The sequence below is a fragment of the Parasteatoda tepidariorum genome, chromosome 1 (genome assembly GCF_982258835.1).
Source record: "Parasteatoda tepidariorum strain Cologne lab strain chromosome 1, Ptep-v5.0, whole genome shotgun sequence".
NCBI classification, from domain to species: domain Eukaryota; kingdom Metazoa; phylum Arthropoda; class Arachnida; order Araneae; family Theridiidae; genus Parasteatoda; species Parasteatoda tepidariorum.
In genome coordinates, this window is record NC_141755.1 from 8,155,829 (window position 1) to 8,163,952 (window position 8,124).

Genomic DNA, 8,124 nt, shown 5'->3' on the forward strand with positions numbered 1-8,124 from the left:
AAATTTTAATAGTAGAAAATAGATATTATAGCATCAACTAAATACGACTGTTCGCTTATTCAAAAAGAACTCAAATGAGCAGAATTAACTTGTTTCAGATAAGAAATTTGAAGTAATAGACTTTATTTTCAATAGAAATAGATAAGAGACACATTGCTCCCCATTTATAAGCCCCATGAAGAAAAAACCCTAATAAATTTTTACCCACTTCACTATCTGAGTGAAGGAAGGGGGAAAAAGTATAAAGACTCGTGTTGGTGGATATAATGTTCTAGGGGCACAGTGGCTTCACTCTGAAACCAAAAAATATAAAGGTAAAAATTAAATACTTTTCTGAGGAATCTTTATTGGGAAAAATTTGTGTGTCAAAAGAAGCTCATAAACAACAAATCTGAGTGATATGCTTCAAACTTTTTTTGTATTTTATTGAGTAAAAAAAAAAAACTTGTAGTAATGAAAAAGGGCCTTGAAAACTTTTTATTTTTTTCAAAGGAAGATATAATCTAAGTGTAGTGCTGCTATCTGGTGATGTTTAGTAAAGTTAAAATAATACTTTAATATTATTGGTTTCGGAGATTGACCTTTGTGCCGCTAGGAATAATTTTTTAAAAAGTGCGGTTTCGCTGTCGTACCACTGTGCTTCAAAGGGTTAAGAACGGACTACTTAGCATTTTTTTTTTCCTTTCCTAAATTTGTTTTTCAAATATTATCTTTTCGTTTAATTTTTACGGTTTTTAGAAGTAAGGAATTTTGAGTCTATGTACCTTTCTAATTCTATGACATTAATTTCATTTAATTATTTCCAGAATGTATTGACCATTGCTTTCAGAAGCCATGCTTAATTCATAATATAATGCGATTGAATAGATAGCAGAGAAAATGTTTAATACTAAAATACCTTTTTTCTGTAAATTAATCTTTCTCGGATCTTTTATTACACGAAAATACTCGATTACACGATATTAAGACTAAACTCGAACAAAATACGGTTCAACATCTTATGAGAGTCGCCTCAAATTTGAGCGTTTATGAAGCCCAACTCAGAATCGATTTTTCAGAGAATGTAGAAGCTATTCATAAAACTGATTGTAATTCAAAATTGAAAACTCTCAAACGATAACTAAGATGACATTAAATGCGTAAATAAATCATTCTATTTATATAAACCTACGCTTATGAAGAGAAATGAAGTTGGAAAAGTGAAATTTTAAAATTCATCGCCGCTCCTTAAAGGAAGAAGGCGTAAAGAAGATAGGTGAGATGAAAATGATGACCTTTAGCATATCAAATGAAGCATCTGTGTCAAAAAATAAAGAAAATATAGAACTGAACTTGCGCGTGCCATGTTGAATTCCAATCTGGAAATCGCTATAGAAAGCAACAACAATGTCAATTTTTATTTCGTTTTTTGTTCACCCACGAGAGTTGAAGATGTCAACGCTCTTGCTACATGGCATGTACAGAATTTCGAATTATATGCCTTAAATTAAGAACTAAAAATAAATGCAGGATTGAAAGCGTTGGAATAAATTTGCTGCTCACCTATTTAGAAAATACAGCACATTTAAAATTATAGTTATTTACACTTCGAAAATTGATCAAAAGCAAATAAAACTGTAAAGCTTATTTAATCGTAAAATGTTTGGAAAACTTAGAATCATAAGTGTTATCACTATACTTATATTAATATCTTTGTATTAAAAAAAATCGTAGAAGCAGCTGTTACTGCTGTTTTGGGTGTTTAACATAACGTTACATTTTATTTTGCTCCTCAAAAACTATATAATTTAAAATTTTGCCATCACGGAAAAATGTAGAAAAGTGTTATAATGGAATAATAAAATGTAACATTTGATTAATAGTTCGAGAATTTTTAAAGGTTATACTTGTATCAAAAAAATGCACCATACAGGCCATCTCTTCAGACCGCATGGAAGCAACAACAAAGTTGAAATTAGGTATGCTAAGTGGGCCATATTTAGTTTTTAAGTACTTTTTTTACGAATTTTGCCTCACTTTTTTTTCTTCTCAACGTTACATTTCGCCTTGTTTCACAAAATCTATAAAACGTCGAAACTAGAAATTACGAAGGTGGTAGAAAAAGTATAGAGAATACGATTTAAATTTAAGATTCAATGGTTAATTCGAGAATCATTTACTGTTTAACTTGTGGGAAAAAATACCTTGTTTGGTTCGATCTGTATAAGTTACAGCAAATTTAATATTTTTTGTTTTTTCAGCGTTTTTGATTTAAATATTGAATATTTATTCATTGTTGTAGAAAATTTGTTTTTCTTTCACGAGACATTTATTTCTTTATATTATAAGCTCACACTGAAGATGCCAATCGAAAGCAGCAAAATAAATAAATAAATAAAAATAAAAAAGCGGGAGACAGAGAAAGTTCATATATTGTTCAATACAAATCTTAACATTCATATTGAAATTTAAAAAAACGAAACTTAATTAACAGCGATTAAAACCATCCCTTACTTTTTACAAGTCTTGTCAAAAAGAAAAATTACCTCATATATTTCTCCCTATTGAGTCCTACTATCTGTATTCCTTAGGTTATTTTTTTTTCAAGTACAGATGATTATTTTTCAAATCTAAATGCTTTTCTATTCCGTTGCGAAAATATATTCGTACATAAAGCTGCATTAATGGTGCATTTTTAAGACAAAATTATTTGAATTTTTGTGCAAAATATTGACGCTTGAGAAAAAAATATAACGGTGGTTGGCGAGCGGAGCACGCAAGGATTATAGTAGCCTATTAGTATGCATACTTTATTCAATAAAGGGTGTTCCTCAGAGGTCATCATTGCCATATATTTCTATAATTTTTATCTCATTGAAATAATTACCTCCTAGAAAGAGAAAATCACGAACGAATATTTTAGCCTAAAATGTGTATATGTTTGACTGTTAAAGATGAATAACGCTTATTTAATAAACTGGTTTTTATAAATTGCCATCTGGTGATTATACAATAGAAAAAACTGTTACTATTTTAAATTTTTTTTTTTTAACTAAACCACTTTAGGCGATTAATTTGAGTTAGATCCATCTGGTTTATCAAACTAACTGGGTAGTATTGAATAAACAAATAAACATATGCTTATTCTATTTCCTATTCATTTTCCCATATAAAAAATAGCATTTACTTAATTTTCAGTTTTTTCTTTTGCATTGGAAATCCGGTCTTTTAACATTCGAACAACAATATCGAAAACAGAAAATGATTAATTTGTTTAATTTTTGTGTTCTAGATATGCATTACTAAAAAGTGTCTATTTTGAAATAAAAATTTAAAACAAGTGCATTTCCGTTATGAATTAAGTAAATATTTCGTTAGATTTTCAGGATTTGTTTTCACAATGTTTAAATAATGATTTACAATAGCAACAAATAAAATTCGTAAAATATCTGATATAATAATAAGAAGGAAGGTGATTGGGTTATAACCTATTTTTGCTAAAGAGGTTTATTGTTGTGTTGCTTACTGTCTATTTTTGAGTTGTATAGTGTAACTAAAAGCTTAATTAATTTTGAAAAAAAACTGTCAATAAAAATCCTTATTTTATTTAAACCAAAATTATTTGTTTATTTAAACTAAACTTGTTTATTTAAAAAGAAAATATGTTGTATTTCATTTAGTATGTATGTAAGGTAAAATAAACAATTTGAACTAAAAAGTCGAATAGTTTCAAAGAAATCGAATTTTAAAAAATTTAGTATATTTAAAATTCGATTTCTCGGCAACTATTTGACCAAATCCGTAAGAGTTTTATTTTGCCATATAAAATTACATTCGTCAAAATGATGAAAAAATCTGTATACCTTACAATTCAAAAATTTACTATTATTAAATAAAATTACAAAAAATAGAAAAAAACATTATATTTTGCATGAATTTTTATTTGGATAAATAAATTTCATAGCTTTGCAAAAAATATAAAAAGTTCTTGAGATATGGAAAAACACTCAAAATGTAAAATTTATATTAAGGTATTCATACTTTTGACCGCTCTTCTGACTAAACTATTGGAACCCTATTTTCCCGTTTATGCCTCCTATTTTCAGGGAAAGAAACTCAAATCCGTCCAAAAAGAAGTATTTTTACTCAGAGAAAGTGCACTGTAACGTAAAATATCGGCTGGACTAATTATGTAGCATATTTGGGGTCACCCCATTAATGGGTGAACCATTAAGATTGAGTCCTAGTACATGAAATTCCGATCATTAGATCAAAAGATAATCAGGGTGTTCCATCTTTTGTTTTTTGCGCACTGTACCATTGCACATTTATATTAATTAAATTATACAATAATAAATAAAATTTTAAAAAAAACCTATGTTACAAAGATTGCAAATCCCTAATTTAATAAGTTCGCTCAAAATGTACCACTATACAAAATTAATGCTTTTTTTTCATTTCAAAAATTATTTATACGCAAGTTAAAAGTCCTTAATTTTTGAAATCCAATTTTCTACTAAACTACGATAAGTTCTCTTTTCAGAAACAAGTACACAGAATTTGAATTCTATAAAGAAGCAGTTTAGTTGGAATACAAAAAGTAACGCAGGGATCACATAAAATGGTTATCTATTAAGGGTTCACAGTGAGAGTCCCACCTCCGATGGGTTAATCTCGGACAGGTTTCGAGGAATTTTTCTCTTCATGTTAGGCAAAAACAAATTAGTTTTCCTTAAAGAGTCTTTTCTAAAAACTAGTCCCAGAGTTTATAGGAAGAAAAAAAAATTACAAGATTTAGAGTAATCTGATTAGGGGTACAATATTAAGAGTTGCACATTATATTTTAAAAGAACTTTGATTAAATAAAATACAATATATAATCATACCAATATGTATAATAATGCCATAACATTCCATAACCATACCATTAATAAATTGTTAACATTTAAACTTCATTCGTAATAAAATCTACCACAAAATAAAAAATTAGAGACTCTCCTTTTTTTAAAATCTTAACTAATAATTAACTTTTATATTAATTAATTGTTAATTAGCTGTAATTTATTAACTAGGCCTGTTTACACTCATATGACTGTATTCAACATACACTTTATGTGAGAACAAAATATATTTTTTGAAGAAATATATAAATGAAATGTATTTGAACTATAAGAAAATTAAAAATATATAAATGAAATGTATGAAATATAATTTTTTGTAAAAATTGTTTCAAATAAATAAAAAGTTATTTTGTATGTTCAATACTATGTTATTTCTTTTGCTTTGACTTACAAGTAAAAGCATAAATTTCCTTTTTAGTAAACTGATTTAAGTGCCGTTTCAATACTCAATTTCAAGCTCAGGTTTACCTTCAAACAAGAAAAATAAAGGCTATTGAAGATGAATTTATTTCTTCATTAACAAGGCTATGTTTTCAGAGGAATGACCTTAACTAAAACAAGTGGTAAAAGAGAATACTGAAATGATTTTCAAAAGAAATGACTACAAAAATAAAAAGGAAACATGAAAAGGAAACAAGTTATGAGACAAAAGCGATGGGAGTTTAGAAAAATCTATAACCATACCTATCTAGTTATGTTTTGTATTTCGTAAGGAAAGTTCTTTTGTTACACAAAATCTATTAATCATACAAATCAAGACGTCATAATTAGAAAGTTGAACGCAAAATTCCTGTATGTATTCTTTGAAAATATCATAATTAAATATCTTTAATTTCTATAGTTTGATAAGTAGCTATTAAAAGCCAAGATGCACACTTTGTTATTTGACTTTTAACCCCACCCCCTCCCACTCCTGAAAAAAGAAAAATGCATATTTTCCGAATTTCAGTGGATAAATGGATTTTTTCTGATGAAAAAAGAAAACGATAATAATTAAATTGAATAAATCTGTAAAAAAAAGTACAAAGTTTTTTGATTGAATACTCGGCATTAGAATTTCTTTTTAAAAAAAATTCCAAAGAATCAATACATCTTTTATAAAAATGTAATTAAAAATCAGTTTTAGCTCTGTGGGCATTAAATAAATTATTAAAAAGAATGAATATATTTTTTAGAATGATGATCAAAAAGGAAAACGATAATAATTTAGTTGAATATCGATATAAGATTTAAATGCAAACGCGTTTTTATTTAATAGCATGAAATAAAAACTTAACATTAAAATTAAATCAAATACCGAATTATTTTTTTTTATTAAAATTTATAAATTTAACTAAAAATTCAGTTTTTGGCTGTATGTTGGCATTAAATAAATTATTAAACAGAATGGAATAAATTAATTTTTTTATTTTATTTTAATGTTATAATCTCAAACAAAAAACAGGGTAGCTTGTGGAAGTATTATTCTTCGCTCAAATCAGAATCCCCTTGTAGAAATTTTTTTTGCTGAAAATTATAAGAAATCATTTTGAAACGCCGTCATGAAAATTCCCAAACTATCAAATTTAATAAAATTCGTGTGGATGTATTTAAAGGTATTCTAGTGATCGCGAAAATAATTTTTTAAAAAAACTATATTTGAACCATTTTATAAAAATTAAAATCTTGTCTTTTTTATTTTGTTTTGAAATATTGAATGAAAATTTTAAATGTGATAGAAAGTTAAAACAAATTTTAAAAAAGTAACAATAAAAACAGGAATGTTGTTTATCGGAATCCTCCAAGAGATTAAAAAACATGTATCAATAATCTTGCAAAAAATGTGAATATTTTAAATTGGAAACAACAGTCAATTGAGTAAAATTTGATTCCAAACTAAACGTGTCTTATGTCAATGTAATATTTATATGTTTACTGGTTTCAAAAATTTACTTCACGCGTTTTTAGAAGATTATGAATGAAGTTCAGAAATTTAATTGTCATAGAGAATCTTTGTATGGGGTAATCTCCCTATTATTTATACGTTGATTGAATTTATTGGGTATTTGAAGCTATAAAGGTACAAGACCCGAAAAAGTGTATACTTTATACGAAATAGTGTAATGTATATTTCATCAATTTAATAAAAAAATACCATCAAGTAATATTTTTACTGAATTCCGAAAGTTCCTTGAAACAATTGTGCATTTGCTATTTTTTAGTGTTTATTTGCTGAAAATTTGCTGAAATTCAATAGTAGTATATCTATGACCAGGTCCAACTAAACACTCAGCTATTTAATTTGCATTTTGTCAATTAACAGGTAACAGAAAAAAAAAAGTTTTTTTTTATCTACTAAATATTTTAGGTTTAATATTAATGCATAACACGATAGGAATACAGAACTTCACTTACTTTAAACAGAAGGGAAAAGTTCTAGAAGTCAAAAAAATAAATAAATCTAACTGTACTGGAGATATTAGTTTACATTTAATTTTAAAAAAAGTAACTTAAAGCTGATTAGTATGACAGCTGAGGCGTTCGTAAAGTATCTTCTCAGTGTGAAGATAGCTGTGAAATGTTTTGTCGGTAGTGAAAGATCGTTCGACGAAAGACAGTAGCCAGCAATGCCGTGCTTTAAAATGCGATGTTTGTCACATGACTTTCTGGAGACTGCTAGCTATTTTGAGGATTTTAGTTGGGGACTAAAAATGGCTCTGCCCTGTAAACAGGGGGCTTTGGGGGCGTTGCTGCATATTCGACTGTGATTGAAATACCGTGGCCACTCTTATTTTCAAGGATTAAAACAGCCGAAGGAGTTTGGCGCCTTTTTTTGTTCTCCGTTCTTAATCCCTGAAAATGCACTTTTTTTTAACTCTGTACATTTAATGTGTTCTTCTTTTTTCTTTCACCAGACATGCTTGTGACTCATCAATTACAACTTTGATGGAAAACTGTGCGTCTTTGTGCAAGCCCAGCAAAGCGGGTTGAAGAATGAAAGTTTTTGAGCAGACAAATGGTGTGAATTAGATATTTGAATTCACTTTCTCAGGTACAAACAAATGAGAAATTGTAAAAAATTGGACACGATGATTGATGAAACTGGGAAAAAATTTAATTAAAAACTATGCAATTAAAGCTGGTGCGCTTCTTGAAATTAGGAACAAAAATTTCTAGATTTTGCTTTTGCGGGATGCATTCATAGAAAGGAGATGAGAAAATTTTCTTTTTACTAATAAAATAAAATCGATGATTTACCAGATTG

General features: G+C 27.7%; 1 protein-coding gene across 8 annotated transcripts in view; it reads right to left on the bottom strand.

The window, feature by feature from the left end:
• LOC107439920 (uncharacterized) overlaps positions 1-7,605 on the bottom strand; it is a 129,694-nt gene extending 122,089 nt beyond the window's left edge. For 3 of the 8 annotated variants that reach the window (XM_087158886.1, XM_087158880.1, XM_087158844.1), the window contains exon 1: positions 7,275-7,605. The gene's annotated coding sequence lies outside the window, so the exon portion shown is untranslated. The remainder of the gene's footprint in view (positions 1-7,274) is intronic. The other 5 variants (XM_087158917.1, XM_087158898.1, XM_087158913.1 and 2 more) reach the window with 3 other exon arrangements.
• Between the last annotated feature and the right edge of the window lie 519 nt (positions 7,606-8,124).